The following is an 18,479-nucleotide window of genomic DNA, read 5'->3' as shown; positions in this document are numbered from 1 at the left end:
TTTTGGCGTGTTTTTTCGATAATACAAAAACACGGGACTGTCCGTTTTCGAGGGTACATTTAAACTAACAATAATTCGTAACGAACCGTTGAGAGACCAGCATAAAAGAACGAGAAAATCCGGGTAAAACCGTTAATGGGTTAAGAATTCTTTCTCTTTCGGAAAAGAGAAAACCTGTACTTTAGGACCATTTGGATAGTTCCCTTTACAGTTAGGTACACAGCATGTGTAAACCATATCAAAAATTTGAAAAACAAATAATAAAGTGGAATAGTTATAATATGGAAATATCTGAAAATAGAAAGAAAATGTCGACTGTTCTTATGGACGACTTCTGACCGAGTGACCGTCAAAACTCCGGAAATCCACCCACCACAGTCCTGGGTGGGGAGAGTTAAATGAAATGCAATCCCTACTGATACTGACGTTACACCTCCTCCTGGGAAACGCGCCGTGGCCTTGAGTTAGTTCTAGGAGGTGTTGGCTGTGGCCACATGCGCATGACGTCATGTGGGTGACAGTAGAAACAGGCCTCGGGTGACAGTCGTTAGCTCTTGGCGTTTGTTTACATTCGTTGCATCAACAGTTTGATTTGATTTGTGTTGTTAATTTGCTATTATACCTAGTCGGAAGTGGCAAATTGTGCTATAGCGTTGTGTCACAATTATACACGCCAATACGTTTTTCTGCAGAAAACACTCTTTACAACCAGATAAAATAACTGACTATTTTTTTAATGAATTTATGCAGTTTTCATACATAACTGTGATGTAATTATCATAATCTTCATTTTGTGAATGAGACATACATCATAGTGAGATATTTAAACTCAGTGTCATGTTTACCAATACTGAGTATCTGAATGATTAGTTGATAAATTCGCTTATCCAACTTCATTCACATGTTTTGGTTACTTTCTTTACATCTCAAACGTAATTCTATGTATTGAAGAATGTCTGGGTTAAGCATTGCGAACTATTGGATTGGATTTGATTATTCAAATATGATTCCATATAATTTGTTTTTAATTATAAGAGAAAGACAAATAATTAAATACTGAACACTATTTTGAGTATAACAAAAGAATTTTAAGAAACAACCTGATATAAATACATTAGTAATTAAAAATATTTAATTTGAATACAGGCTGAATTGAATTTAAGTTGTAGGGCAAGTTTATTAGTTTTATTATTGTGCATTGTAAGAAATGTATTTTAATTATTCCATTTTTAATGTATGGAGGGAAGAATAGGGAGTGAAAATCGAAGATTATTTTCTATAGTAAATAAACATGACAGGATAAATGTTATACAAAAATCTTAGGAGTGTAAGGGATTATAAGAGTGTTTTTAGATAATACTGAAAATATATATAATATCTTCTTCTGAAATATGGAGTGAATCAGTATAAGTAAGTGACTTTAAAAGAATGTGATAAGTCTATTTAAAAGTATAAGGATGTGATATTAAGAAATTTGTAGAATTTTAGGGTCATTAAATATGAATTTGTTGATTTAAATCTTTTTATATATTTTTTTTGCTTATGTAATTTAAACTGACTATCACGATCATGTATTTCAGATGGAATGTCAAAGTTCATTTGTGTTAAAAAAATGCATGAGCAATGAAAATAAATAGGAAAATACTTTTTGATTATGTTATTACCATGGTTTTAGCAGTTATGCCTTCGTGTGTTCTGTTCAACAACGTTTATTTAATGCAGATAATACAACACAAGAATATTGAAAGATACCTTGTATTATAATATTTATTTCCCTTAATTAACTTAAATATCGTTTTTCATTTTCTAATGCTTTCCTTTAAGAAAGTGATGTAATGTTTACAATTATTTTCAGCATTCTTCCGAATTCTGTGCATAAAATAAACATTTGCTTTAACAAAATGCTTAATCAGAAAGTATATACCCAGTATTTCCGGTATGTTATTATAACTATCACATATAAAATGATCATTTTGCTTTAGTTGACATTTTTTCGATAACCAAAATCATGTAGCAGACGCGGTGACCCATGTGTCTTGTCAACCGGGTGACGTCACTACCAGCAACCAATGGCACGCAAGGATCAAGGATCAAGGAAGTGCAATTTACGGAGTTCATAGGCAATTACGCCTTTACCTCCACATCTTCAAAGGAAATTAAATCATCCGAAAGAGGGGATTGACCGCATTGAAACTACTAGCATTTGCGCTAGGAGCTAAATTTACTTGTAGAATGCCGGAAGCCTTAATAGCCTCAACAAGGTTTTTAAGCCCTTCAAAAATACTTCTAGCTTCATCTAGAGTATTCATTGTTTGCCCGCCAACAGCGGCGGCATAAGATTTATTGATAATTACTCTATCACTGAAATTCTTCAAAGGCGGATTTTGAGTATTTATTTTGGGAAAATTCGGGCAACCCCTGCAGTTGCTTGTATGATCTAATTGGCAATTTATACACTTAGGTTTATCTTCTCTTGGCTTGGGGCAGTCTTTTGAATAATGATCGCCAGCGCATTTCATGCATTTCGGGTCATGCATACATCCTGCCTGGGCATGTTGAAATGCCTGACACCGAAAGCATTGTACCGGCCCTTTCCTTCCTTTGTAAGCTTCTACTTTAACATTCAGCAAACATAATTTAGTTATATTATGTATCCCTCTCGCTTTTTCATTCCTCTTCAAAATAACTAGAAACAGAGGCAGATTAATTTTTTCTCCATTTCTGCGTCTTACTAATTGCGAGACTCGTTCAACTGGGAAACTTCTATCTATCAGTTCATCAGATATCTCTGAGGTTGGCGTGTCGATCGGTAAGCTGCGTATAACAACTTTAACCTTCTTGTTTTCGGGTAAAATAAATGAGTGATATTTCACTCCTTTGGCATTAAGTAATGCAGTTAAAATCTTATGAGTTTCTATACTGTCAACTTTTAGCTCATAGTGGTCTTGAGCTTTCATTATACCTGATTTTAGCTTAATTCCTGCATCTTTAAACATTTCCTTATATGTTGACCAGGAGTATTTACCATTCTGTATAATAATCGGGGGAGCTTTATTGCTCACTTTATTTGGATGTATGAATTTATCCACATCCTGCTCATTATTTTCGGCAGAATTGGTACCAGTTTCATGATCATGAGCATCACCTATTAGCCCAGCAGGGCACGTGACCTCATCTGCAGCACCGATAGGCCGCACCATGCTTTCCGTCTGAGACGTACTCGCAGCCGGCTTTTCGGGGATCTCACTAGATGGCGCCACATTAGCGTGGGCTGTATCCATATTAGCCACGTCTGGGGCTGTATCCATATTATCAGAAGTTATTTCCGTGGTCGGCTCAGCTGTCGAAACTTCTGACAAAACAGAGGAATCCGTCAGAGTAGGCTTTCGAGAGGGTTTTCTTAGTCTTCTAGTAAAATCTCCTTTAGGACCTGAGTCCGTGTCGGAGCTGTCTTCATCCAGGGCTTTATATTTTTTTGACTGCTCTTCATCTGAGCGCGCAGAGCTGCTGGCTCGTCTGACATTAGTTTTGTTGATTCCAGTTATTGAAGAATCACTGTCATTAACCTTAGGAGCAGGGATGTTTGGTTTGGGAAGAGAAGTAGAAGAACGATCAGCGTTCAGTTCTCTGTCAATGAAAAGTTTGAGGCGTCGAAGGAATTTAAGGTCTCGTGCGTCCTTAGATGAAAGAGATCCATCAGCTTCTTTGATGCATTCTAAGTTGGTAATCTCAGAGGCAATAAAATCAATCATTCGATCCATGGTGGAGCGGATGGCAGAAAATGAAGCAGCGGAGAAAGCAACCAGAGTCTATTGCAATGCCGGCCTACTGTTACAGCGGCATGCACTCTGATCAGGTATAATAAAAGAAGAGTTCTAATATCACAAAATCAGGAGCGAGCAGATTTACGTCTTACATGTACGACAGTCAAAACTCGAAATCTCTGAGCACGTGGCCACGCAAGCGCGGCGATTAGGCCTAGGACTGGATGATGAAATCGAAGAACCGGATCTGGTGGAACGAGCACTCGCAAGCGACGTGCTACTCTCACGAGGGATACGACGAACTGTAAGAAGTTGAGAGGGCGTGTCTTGCCCTTTTGGATGGAGGGTAGATGCCGAACTCTCGGCCAATCACGGCTCAAGGATCAAGGATCAAGGAAGTGCAATTTACGGAGTTCATAGGCAATTAGGCCTTTACCTCCACATCTTCAAAGGAAATTAAATCATCCGAAAGAGGGGATTGTCAAATAGGGTAAAATTTTGATAAGCCGAATGAGTAAGTGCCTTCACACTGAGTCAAAAAAAGGCAAAAAAATCAGAAGGTCTTAATTTTGCGCCGAAAAAAGGACCAGAATAATTTAGATAGGGGCAGCCATAAAAATTTTGACTAGAAAAATAAAAGGTGAAGTTTCCTTGAACCTTGATAATCATGTTTAGCATACGTCAGATGAAGAATACGCAAATGGCACGCTTTTTCCATTCCTGGCCTAACCTTTAATATTAAAGAACCTTGGAGTTTACATAGCTTTAACAAACTGATTGGGCCTCGGAAGCCCGGCACGAGTAACGCCGGGTTAATTTTAATTTGTAATAATACGTTTTCAATACCCATGAAATGATTCATAAACCTGCATGGATTTAATACAATAAAACCAACAGCTACAAGAAACTGACATCATTAAAAGTAGGTTTTTTAATAAAAAAATAACATTAAGGAAGATTAAGGAAGAATAATCAAACTATATAATTAAACTACAATTACAAGAATTAAATTACAAATTGCCTAAAAACAGGTGTAATAAGTTTTGAGTATACCGGTGTTATTTTAATTTTATGTAACTATTTGGTTATATTATTTTGTTTCTATATATCTCATTATTACGATCGAATAATGAATAGACATACTTTTTTAGTATAAATCAATGAAGTAACTTGGCACGATTCTGGTACTTAAATTGAAATGAACTTTACAAATTAAAAGAGAAATCGTAGTATGTTATTTGCAATTCTCAGTTTTCAAAACATGTCAATTGGAGCGTTTGATATTGATCGTATATTTAATCTGTTCATCTTCTGCATTTCAGTTAAACCAAATCCAAAAATCATTCCTAATATTAAACTTAAAATTAAATTTATCAATATGAGCGATTCTTACAGTTAATATAGCATTGGTTCACTATAAACGGCCTGTTCCTTTACGAATTGTTGCCAACAAATATTATCGCCTTGTATTATTTTTAAAGAAATTAAAGAATGAAGATTTCTCATGTATGAATGCGTGTTTATCGCATTTTGAAAAAATCTGATGTGTACACCACATGACTTCCTTGTACGGAATATTAAATTATACGCATTTTTTTCTTGAATTTCATTTAAATTGATTGGATTGAATAAAATCTACTTCGGCGACGGCGCATAAACCATAATAGAATAAATGCACTCCTTAAAATTTACTATATTTGTTTACTAAAACGACAGTCTGAATACACAAAATTTATATCGTTTGAAGAATTATCTTATTGTTGCCACATGTCCTATTCAAATACTATAATAAAGCTAGAACGATGTATGAAATAAATTAAGCAAACAAAACAAAAAAGAAACAGTTTTTCACAGACGATTTAGTATTTCTCATTCAATTAATTCAGTTCTCACTTCGCGACAATGCAAAAATACATAAAAACTCAAAATATCTGTATTAAAAATTACGAAGTAAATCTTAAACACTTATTTCCTCGAAAAAATTCCAGAAAGCTTTAAGCATGATTTAATTCGCAATAATAAATGAAGGCGTTATTTTTGTTGTTTCGAAGCTTTGTCTCTCCAGATTGGCAACAAATCTACAATTCTGCTGTTTCAAATGTAAACAAATATGCCCGCCATGTTATTTAAAACTTAACCGCACTTAAACAGCTTTTAAATTGTTGATATTTGTACAAATATTGCTTCCAGAATTACGAAAGGCATAAAACTTTAGCTGGAAGATAAGAACAACATAATTCAATCATTTTTAAAGCAAAAAATGTGCAATTTACAAACATATAAGAGTAAAGAAACTGAGATTACTGTGCCGAGTAACAGAGTGGATATATATATAAATATCGTATTTATATACTTTTGGTGCGGCCGATTGCAACCAAAATACTAGGTGCACATCAACATGTTATAGCAGTCCTATATACAAAATTTCAACGTTCTGAGGCTATCGTTTTCTAGTTATGCGAGATACGTACGTACGCAAGTACAGATACCACGAAACATTCTCTTCAGAATTAATTTTAAAGCAGTTTTATAATTGTTTTGGAGGAAACGAGTCTTTTATTCTGTCCTTACGTACAGATATGACGTAAAAACATCGTTAAATTGCATTCGATAGCGGTCAAAATGGATATTTTCGTTGAAATATGCTGCCTGTAACTTTTCGCGATTACAATACTTCCTTTTTACTTCGTACAAGGAAGTTAAAAGAGTAATGATTTTAATGAATCAGCTAAAGTAAAAACACCGACGTACCTACCTTATTAAGTTAAGATGTTAAATTCTGAATAACTAAGTCCTCCACCTGAATATGCGCACCTGGAAGCCTGAATTCTGAATTCTTAATTTGTCTTCTTATTATTCGTCTCATATTTTATATATTTAATAGTAGGGAAATAATGAGAGTTCTGAGCCAGGGAGCTAAGGGAACGGGAGTTTGGGGAGCTCCCGAGAAGGAACGGTTAACCGTTGGAGGGAGGCTTATCTGAAAATGGAGACAGGGAGCCTTATCAGAAGAAAGTGGATGCGAGTAGAGTAGTTGCTACGTCACAGAAAAAGGACGTGTGCTTAGATTTTTTTTTTTTTTAATTAGGTGATTTATGCATTGCGTAGATATATGATAATGTGTACTTATTTATATTGAATTCTTGAAAGCATATATCAACTAGGTGTTTTAAGTGACTGATATAGTTCATTTAATTAAACAGATATAAAATGAAATGTTTCCTTCACAGTATAACCTCTTCCGAAGATAATTATTTTCTTACTTGTATTTATCCTATGACTGAATATCTGCAAAACTGCTACATGTCATCACAATTTAATAAGAGATTATACTTTACTGATTTATCGGAGGTGATTTCCCTTCGTTAATAAATATTTAACCTTTGTGCTTTTTCTTCGTATTCCAACTGTTTTAGTACGTATATGATGATTATCTTCTAGTTACCCTGAATGAGGATTATTTTCGAATTTAATGATTGAGTGATCCTATACACTCAGAATTTTACCTTATTTCTTAAATCTTCTGTTCATAATATTACATATACTTTCCGTAATCTTCATTACATTACTCATTTTTATTGTTAAATTCATTTTACCCAGAGTTTTTTCAGACTTGTTAGGCAATACTTTTCACTTTTTCGTTATATTTTATGAGTGTAATTACTAAAACACGCATTTTCGTGTATTATATTATTCAATGTTAGACGTAATTTTTAACTTTTTTCGTTCATTTCAACGTTATCGATCTTCAACATATTCTGTATTTTAACTTATTTCATACATTTTCTAATCATATAGATGACTTGTATTTCATTTTAGATGTAACATTTCTAGCTTGTTTTGTACATTTTAACCTTCACACTATTTAGTATACTCAAATTTTTAACCAGTTTATATTTTCACACTATATACATGACTTTTACTTGATTTTTCACATACATTTTAACCTCCATGATTTCCAATATAGTCCTAATTTTAACATAATTCCTGCATTTTCATATCATATACCTGACGTTTATTTAATTTTATGTGTAAATTTTAACTTATTTTCTATATTTTTTAACGTTTTTTAGTTTCCAACATATTCTGAGTTTTAACTGCCCCACCAGCGGCCGAGAGGTAAAGTCGCTGAACACTGGTAGTTCGGTCCGAGGTTCGAATCTCACGAACGGGCTGGCTGCATGGGCGTTTTCGTGGTTTTCCCCATGTGTAACGTGTATACGAGCCAGTTTACCTTAGAAAGTCCTCCACGAAGGCATCCCTCTCCTTAGGCAGATAGCCCTCGTGTGCTTTGCCATAATTAAATACACCAACTGAGTTTTAACTAATTTGCTATATTTTCACACTACATACATGACTTTTACTTCATTTCTCTTATACATTTTAACCTTCATAATTTCCAATATAGACCATATTTTAGCATAATTGCTATATTTTCACATGATATACCTGACTTTTTAATTTTAGTTGTAAATTTTAACTTCTTTTCTATATTTTAACGTTTTTAGTTTCCAATATACTCTGAATTTTAACTAATTTGCTTTTTTTTCACACTATGTACATGACTTTCATTTAATTTATAGCTACTTTCATGCGTTTTAATCTTTGTAATTTCAAAAATATTTTTAATTTTAGTTTATTTCCTATATTTTCTGACCATATATATGAATTTTATTTAATTTTAGATGTAATTTTTAACTTGTTTCGTACATTTTAAACCTTCGTAATATTTAAAGTACTCTAATTTTGAACATGTTTATTACATTTTCCTACCATACGCATGTACTTTAGTTAATTTTAGATGTAATTTTTATGCTTTTCTGGCACTGGGTTTCTTTCTAGTTTCCAACATACTCTAAATTTTAACTCTGTTTTATAATTTTTGATTGTAATTACGCTTTTGATTTTACTATATCAGCTAAGTTAACATGCTTAAATTTCTTAAACATAGAGATTTCAATTAAGCATTTTATTTTACAACCTTTAACTGTTCTTCATATCCCATTCGTTGAATAGCCCCTACTTAATGCATAATTTATAGTACTATTTTAATTTAGCAATTCTACAATTGATCATTCTGTAGTACGTTTACCATTACTCATCCCACTATTTTATTTCATTATTAACTTCATTCGCATTTTCAAACTTTAACATTTCCTACGTATTCTGGTATTTCCTTTTAATTCTTAATACCCTTTATGTCTGAATATATGTTTTTGAACTCTTCAATGTTACCAGTTTTCAGTTTTCAATCTTGATTCTCATTAAGCTAGTTTGATAGATTCCGAATTTTTAGAATAAAATCTCAACATTCATCCATAATTTTAGAACCATATTCATTCTTTCACGTACTCATACAAAATTCTTATTATTTTGGACGCTCAGTACCTTTTAATTCAGTAATTTGTACTAATTGAATGCATTCTACGTCACTTTAAATGTCTCGACTATGCAAATTTTCACTTTACTACCTTTTCCTACACTAAGTACGGATATTTCTGCTTTCAGGAATGGCTTTCATGTGAAATTGACGAAATTTGACGTTACATGTATAAAAGAAATTTCTAAGATAAACATTTCCACTATCGAATAAGAGATGAATGACCATCGATTTTACCCATATGTTACAATTTCATCTCTTGGAAGTTTGGCATTTATTTCTAACACATAATGTTAACACATTTTTTTAACTTAGTCCAGTTCCAACTTAATTCACTAGACAATTTCATACATACTCTATTTTTTAATTTCTTAGACTAAAATATTCTTTTCGCAAAATGCAGTTTGCATTAATTTATTTACCAATTTATTTTGTTCTGAACGAAATCTTGTGAAGTATTTTACGCAACATATATCATTACCAATATACCTATACTTACAGAAGGAACGAAAGAGTAAGAGACATTTCACCCAAATCTCCACTATAATTTCGAATACTTTAACCTTCTTCATCACAAATACAGAAATTTCTTCGCACAATATTCAGCATTTAAATATCCCTTATTAACACACATTTAATAAGGAATAACTCATTTTCAATAAAAAAATTACACCCAAATAAGTATTACGTTTTCTTATAATTGTACATATATTTTTGCATTACAGGAACTTTCTATGCATTTTCGAGAACTGTAATTTGCTAAATACTACCTTTTTCTGAGAGAAAATCTCCAAAGCCCATCTAAATCATTCATCTTTTCCTGCAGTATTCCCCCAGTACACATTAACTGTCTTAGAACTATTTTCTTAATATTAAGAACTAAATATGAAATAAGCATTTTTCACTGTAGAATAATTAAGGTTTTACCCAAATCAGGCTATTTCTTTACTGAATTTATTTACCCAGAATTCCCTACAAATGTTTAGAATATGTGCGACAGAAAGCAATATATTTACCTAAAAAGAAGTCTTAATATATTTTTATCGGTTCCAGATTTACTATCAGTGGGGAAAACCTGAAGTTCACTTTATCTACTCTTGTCAGTATATACAGAAATGTCATGAACCTTTCTGTAGTATAATTAGCGCTTTACATACATTTAATATTAATCTAAATAATTTTAATTAACTTTCAACTAGGATTTTTAAAAGAAAAGAATATTTATACGATACATTAATTAAATTACTCCCACGCGTTGTTAAGGAAAATGCAATTAAATATTCACGTACACACTAAGAAAATACCACTCATTAGGAACAGTAAAACTTTGCCAATACTTAAATGAAATATAAAATCTTGTAAGGCATTAATATAAAACCTGAGTAAAAAATCATTTCCTATAAGCGGTATACGGTAAAAAAAGTGTTCTTATAACTTATCAAAACTTTAGAATTAAGATTAAGGTAAAGAAATATTAATTTAAAACATAATAAGAAACAGTGTACAGCTAAATAAAGATACATTTCATTATATATAAAACATTTTTTATTAAAATACATACTTACTAAAACATTTTTTTTTACAAATTTGCTATTGGATCACGTAAAGGTGACAATGAAATATTCTTTAAAAAGTCTTCATTATCATAAATACAACAGCAAGTGTCCTTATAAAGTTTTTGAGCAAGTCTTTTAAAGTTCATTGACAATATAGCTTTGTCAGTATTATTCATAGCTTTTTCTTGAGTCGTCTCCATTATACAGGGGTGGCGACGTTGACTTGGATGATCGACCGCACATCCCTCACAGATAAGCACCTCGTTGAGACTGGTTAAGTACTCGTCGTAAATAACATTAACTTTCTGCATGCATTGCTCGCTAGTTAAATGTTCCAACTGCGTGCATTTTGATTGCCGTTTTTTATCTCATGCGGTAACACATGTTGAAATAGGGTAGTTTGGATAGTCTGTGTTATTTCACTGTATAAATCTAAAAGTCTATCGGTTTGATATGACTCTAATTCAAAACAATCTGCTACGAGGCGGAAACCACCGTAGGAACTTTTAAAAATTTCTTGAAGAACACATTGCGCGTTTGCAGAAAATACCGCCAACTGATTATTGGTTATGAAGGATGCTTCCGAATACTTGAAATTAAAAGTTTTTTAAATTTTTCATGAAATCATACCACGTCTCAGGAGTCATACTCACACCCTCAAGAGAAGATCCACAGTTGAAATTATTCATTTCTGCAAAGTTGTGTATAAGAATCCCAACATTATTATTTCTACTTACAACGATGGAAAGACGAGACATCCGTTCTAATGACCAATAATTGATCACTTCATCAAGATTTCGTGATGACTGGTAATGACGACTCAGCCAGTCGTTCTGGGGTATCTCGAGCACCTCATCTTCTAAACATGGTTTCCCTTACTCGGAAAAGTTCTTTTATTCATGCACGGTATAGGGATTATGTTGTCATAATAACACAAGTCCATTTCATCAGAAGAACGCTTCACTTGCTTTTTCTAAACGTCAAACTTATTCGAATAATCTTCACTTCGGGCTGGGATGGGATACCGTGTTTCCAGACTACATTAGTGGTGGGTTTCATCACTAGAAGCGATCCATGTTCCAGACTCAGAATGTGAGTCTTGTAAAATGCATCACTCGAGTCGCACCGTAACTCAGTGTGGAAATGCAGGTAGGAAAGATCCAGGGAGCTTTCATCGTCTTTGTGCTCGGATATCTTGGCATCTCCGTCAGGGTATTTGTTGAGCAGAATGTAATTATATTTTTCGTGGGTGAGGGCTGCCACTTCACTTTTAATTTAGTGCAGCATAGGAGTCAGTCCAGGCCTGGGCGACGATCGATGACCCCGAAAAACTGTAGGTGAGTCCATCTTCATCCCCGAAAGCGCAACAAAGGCGAGCTGGAATATATTTGTGGCCGTAAATATTCAGTTTCACAGGTTGGAAAGGATACGTACAGAGTTCCTCAAAAATAGAATTCGCCTTTTCTTTACTATGAAAATCTTTGAAATAGGATAGTATTAACTGATCATCAAATATTTCGGTCATCGTGAGAGTTAAGAATGACTGCTTTGAAGTACAATTCGTCAAGATTTGCAATGAAATGAGAAATCTACTGAGATAGAATACTTCTAAACTTATTTATATAATCATTTACTGATAAATAAGGATCATTTGATACATTCTTTTAATCGGTAATCGCCATATTTATTACGATAACATCGTGTTTTCCAGAACGATGTTGATATATCGAACCTTGTCATGATGAATCATCTAAGGATAAACAGTTAGGGTAGCCCGTATCACCGTAAGTTGGTAAACTATCGATTAGAGAAATGAGAACCTGTTAAAATAGGACGTGTACACATCACATTTTAAGAAGCCTCACTTCCCTATAAAAATAAATATTTATTCGAAAATCAAACTCAGGACACAACTAGGAATTCTCATCAATTAGTTATTATTATGCTTCTTGGGGTAAAGTGTTTGAGCAAGAGATTTATAAAACATTTAACCCGGCTTTACTCGCGCTAATCGTACGTACGCAAGTGCTCGCGGCGGGCCTGCGAGGCCCGTATATGGATTTATATTTTATGAAGGTCATTAAAAACCCCATTAAGCATTTACTAACAACATAATTTAAGGCAATATTTAGAGCTCTAATTTTTATTCTAAATAGTAATCAAATTGCTGACATTTGGTCCACCACATCAACAGCTCCTTTCGTCAAATTATAAAATGTTATTATTTCAGGTTTTTCTGCCTCAACTGTTGTTTGGTCAATAGCGTTGTCGTTATGCATTGTATATAAGAGGTTAACAATTTTTTTTTTAAATTTTTTTTAAGAAACATACGACACTAAAGTGATGGCTTTCTGGAATGCAAACAAGGATGAATGCACCTTACGATTTTTTACTGTTCACAAACTCTTTCGTTATTTCTCTCTTGTTCTTTCTTATGATACCCACTAGAGTAATGTTTTTCTGAAGATATTTTGCAAGTTCATAACTAGTATACCAGTTGTCGATTGTTACATTTCTCCCAGAATTTAACTTTTCTGTTAACCTTTTGACGACTTCAGCTAGTGAATTATTTACATGATACGGGCCTTGTGGCTGAGTACCTGCATAAACTTCTAAATTCCATGTAAAGAAAGTTCTTGCATCAACAAGATCGAAAATCTGGCTTTTTTGGCATGTACTCTCGAAATCATCAGCGTCCTCTAAATGGTTCGAGTTTTTCGTCAATTGTAACATATGATCCAGCTGTGTAAAACTTCTAACAATTATGCACAAATGAGCCAAATACATACCTTATTGGGGCAAGTTTGTCCATTTCTTGTCTCATTTACCCGTTTCTAATTTATCGCAATCAGACAATAAATCATCACCTTCGATAGAATCGTCATCAGTCGATACTTCATCTAGTAATGTAAGTAATCGTTCGATTACTTCATCATATGTTGATGTGCGAATCATATTGTGCTACGACACTTCAAACTCGAAATTCGAAACACATTTACTCGCGGCGGGCCTAAGCAGCCTCCTAGAACTAACTCAAGGCCACGGCGCGCAGTTCGTGACGTCATAGCAGTAGGGATAATTTCGTCCTCGCCAACTTTAAGGGTGCCTTCTTAAATGTCCATTTGACAGGCTTATAATTAAACTGAAATTTTTATATTTAATTCTCATCGTTGATAAATCTGGAAAATACCTTGCTTTCATTAGAATGTGAAGAACCGAGATTTTTATTTTTATAATTTTTTCGATACGAATAACTAAAATTTTTAATTCCATTAATAGTTATTACTGATTTTAGCAAATATAATCGCTGAGAAACTCTTGTTAACGAAAGAAACTTCACACTTAATGAATCGGAATTTTATTTGTACGCAATAATTAAACAGAAAAACAATTTAAGACATGAAGGCAGGATATAGATCCTAAAAAATTGAGATAATAACTGAGATATAACTGATTTAAATTACCTGGAATCATGTAGCAACATAAAATCATTAGTTGAAAACAAATATAAGTAATCAGAGATGTTTATTGGTCAAGGGTCGTATTAATTATACTTACAACATTTTATGCCTTGACTAATAAACATCTTTGGTAATAATAAATACTCACGTTTGAAAAAAATAAAGCTAAGCTTGCAACGATTTAAATAAGTTTTCATAGTTATTTGAGACATTAGGTGCACAGAGAGAATTAAATATTATTTTGCATTTTAAATGGCAAATATCAGACCTCGGATAAAGGTCTGATATAGATATAAACAGCTAACCTCTGATCTTTACAGGGAAATTTTATAACATGGCTTAGCAGTATTATGTGGAAGGCAAATGTAACAAATCCTAAACTGGGATATTGAACACAACAAATGAAAAACACAATTATCATTGCATTATTACTGCCGAATAAAATGACTAACATATAATGCCCTTAGGATGCACTAAATTATACATTACAATTCGAAATACTTTAGATAGTATGTATATGCTTATTTTCAATTGCTTCTATGAATCGCCTTTATCCATTTATTTAACCCATCAACGAGCCCGCCTCTCGGAACGAATTGCTTGGAAAACAGTCGCGTTGTCAGACAAAAAACCCCTCCAAAAAAAAAATCACTTTCGTTTTCTGAAATCTCTCTAAGATGGCCCAGCCTAAGGTAGTATGTTTGCTTCTCCTTAGTGTGATGGATAAGCCATAAAATTGCCTCCCCGCTATTGAATGGCAAGAAGTAGTTGTTCCGTTTAGTTTCGTCTCCTTCCTCTTTCTTTGTACAATCAAAGCCTGTAGACTGTAGACTACAGTAGCCTGTAGACTTGTTTCTTTTAACATGTGACTGCAAAATTTTCCGAAATATTTTTAGAATTTTAGCTTCCAAGCTTGTAAACTTTCAATTATTCGACATGTTTTATTGGGTAGTATTTTAAGAAAGATCATTATTTATTTTGTTACACAATTTTTTTACTATTTACTTATCTATTTTATTTAGTTTTAGTAGACCAATTTATTTTGGGAAATTAAATTTTAATCCATTCTTTTACCGACTCAGTTTTCATCACATTATTAGTCCATATATATTTACGATGAGAGTACAATGTTTATCAGAAATTTTTGGAAAATTTGGCATATGCATTTATATTTTAGCGTTGAATTTTTTCCACAAGTTGTTCGTTAACTGTCGAGCTCATCTTCGTCTTTTCAGCGTGGAATTGGCAAGCATAATCTTCCTAATATTTTTCGGGATTTTATAGCAATTTCTAGAATTTTGGCGGTGTTCTACAAATATTTTGGTAAGTTTAGCTATTATACAGTTGCTACTAATGTGGAATTTAAAGCCAAAAATGTATTCCTTCGTTGATTTGAGAGATCGCATTTCGAATTTAAACGGAAGTTTAAATGAACTTGATACAATCTTACCACAGACTAGAAAGAATTATTTCTCTGTGCTGGATGGATTTTTCTCACTTTTCTGCATTTGATACATTAAATGCATAAAGCAGACACTCACAAATAGAATTTAAAGAAATTTATTTAAATAAATTTCTATTTTCATTTAAAATTTGTCATTATTAGCACCTCCCGCAGTTTTATGCAATCATAGGATTTTCCGAATTCTATTAGGTCGTTTACATAATTTCAAGGTCTAATAGAAAAGTGATAATATGGAAAGACTATGTCTTGAGTACCAATAGCCAAGTATTTGTAATTAAATAAAATAATATTGAATACCAGCTGCTTTTTTATTTATTTATTTTTAGTCATATAACAAAAGATAAACAAGAATACTATTACGTCTAAGAATTATTTAGTAAATTATTTTGCTAATGTTTTATGAATGAGGAAACACGGTAAATATGTTTTAATGATTGAATTCACCGTTAAAAATCAAACAAACCCCAAAATTCCTTTTTCCCATAACTTCGTAAAATGTTTTGATTAAATATGATTTGAATGAATTTTCCAATTCTGTTTTGAGTGATATAAATATTATTAAATTAGGATATAAATTATTATTAGTAATAATTTTTGTATTATAACTTAGCAGAATATCGTTTATAGTTAAAAATTATATCTAAAAGAATTAAATTTTGAAAAAGAATAAAAAATATAATTAACTGTTCCATTTTCTCCTCTATGTATCTATTTATATAAAAAAAGGAATCTGGCTGGGGAATTTACGACTTGTATATGAACTAAAAATTGGTATCTTGACAAAACTTGTCAGAGCATAAAAAGCTTATATTCTGTGATATTAGTGCATTTTTCATAGTTCTGTATCCGTAAATGCAGTTTATAATTACCAGCGTAATTATCATAATGGATTTTATTAAAACGACGAAAACTGAATGCATGATCCTAGCATTATCAAAGTAGGGCTCTTTATCCCGTTAAGAATTGCTTGGGTCGTAACCAACACGAGTTTTATTTTTGAAATATTATTCCAAATAAAATAGGAAGCGTTAAACTATATGCATTTTAAACAGTTTTACTTTTTTTTGGAAGGAAACCTGACCTCCGCAGGCTAGCTGTCACTAAGGTCTCCAAAGACTACTTCTAGTCAATAGAGTTTTTTCATTCTAGAAATACTCATTATCTAGAGCTATCTTTTTTTCTAGCCATCTAAACTACAGATATAGTGGGAAAAAATTCTCATTTTACATAATTTTCGGATAATTACATTTTACGTTAAATAATTTTAGATTTTGATTAACGCAATCGATGAATATGGCAGAATAATAGTTTGTTGTAAACATTGTAAATTTCAACGTTTTTTAAGTAAAGTTTTCAAGTAAACCAAACCAAAGATTATTAAATTAGTCTTATAATGTTTACTGTTTGGTTTTCAGTGTTCTGAATTTGCATTTTAAAAAACATAATTTAAATAATCTTTCTTTACGCTAGTCGCTTTTAAAATGTTTACCTATGTAAACGCTTACTAATGTTTAATGTAGCAACTTTGTATGTACTTAACGAAAGACTTAGAGGAATTTATAAAGAAAACTAGTTCACATGGAAAAAATCACGAAATCTTCCCTACAGCCAACGTATTGACCAGAAACCAAAACCAGGTCAATAAATACTTATGATCATCTCTTTTATCCACACAGCCATTGGTAAACTTTTCAAACTTATACTTGATCTTATTGCAGTTATAAATAGAAATGTGAACACTCAGATACTGCGCTTGTTAAAGTTAGTACAGTCTGCGGCTGATTCTATATCTGCCGAGGTGTTTTCGAAAAAAACTTGAAAGATAATAAATTATGTTACCTGCTGAGTCATCGAAATATTATATATTTGTTTATTGAAACTGAAAATTTTATAATTTTCTATAAAACTGCAATGGAATTATTGCATTGAGTAATCTTCAGTGTGATGTAATTAGTGTCCTAAATATAAAAGTATGCAAAAATCAAATTGGAAATTACAGCAAATCAGTCCCTAGAAATATGCTATGCCTGTATTAATCTAGTAGCAATCAATTATTCATGAACATTATAGTATGCATGCCATATAACAATTTGTCAGCAGTACAGGAAACAATTTCGATATGCGTGCCTTTTCTTTTAACATAGTTTTTCTCTCGTTACTTTTAAGATAAACATATAACTTGAAATAGTTTTTCTTCCTCCAGCTTTCACTTATTTATTTCTTAAAATATCTCCACTAAAATCAGAGTGATATTATTAACGATTTTTCTTTATTATATAAATATAAAATTTATCCTTTATTATATAAATAATTGAAATGCTTAAATTTGACATTCTAATAAATATTTTATAGTAACTCTCTGAAAAATTTGACTTCTTTTAAAATGTATGAAAATGAATTAAATCGTGTATTTTTTCCAGTCTTAATGATAATAGAATTTTAGAATCATCAGTTATATATCCGTATTGATTATGAGAAATTATCTCATTCTTCTTTGAGCTGGAAATTGCTCAATGGAGCTTCTTCCAGCTAGAATTTGAACTCGGGGTGTTAAGTGATAGCAGATCGGACTATCAGTCGGAATGCCTGTGGTTCGTATTCCGCTGATAGGATAACGGATTTTTCGTGTTTTTTTTTTTTTTTTAATTCATAAAAACGCTATGTCTCTTCAATGGCACCCCAACGAAAACATAATTCGTTAACACATGAATTATTTCGACAGTGCCTCGTGCTTCTTCTCTCTCGCCCTTTAAATGAAAACAAATAATAAGGAATTATGCCATTCTCACTATCTTGTTATAAATGGACGTCCTTCCAACTAGAATTTGGAAGATCTCCTTATTAGAAGCACAA

This window comes from Stegodyphus dumicola, chromosome 11 (genome assembly GCF_044657685.1).
Source record: "Stegodyphus dumicola isolate Sdum_Otavi_A_Nest chromosome 11, ASM4465768v1".
Classification (NCBI taxonomy): Eukaryota; Metazoa; Arthropoda; class Arachnida; order Araneae; family Eresidae; genus Stegodyphus; species Stegodyphus dumicola.
Note: the sequence above shows the minus strand (reverse complement) of the source record.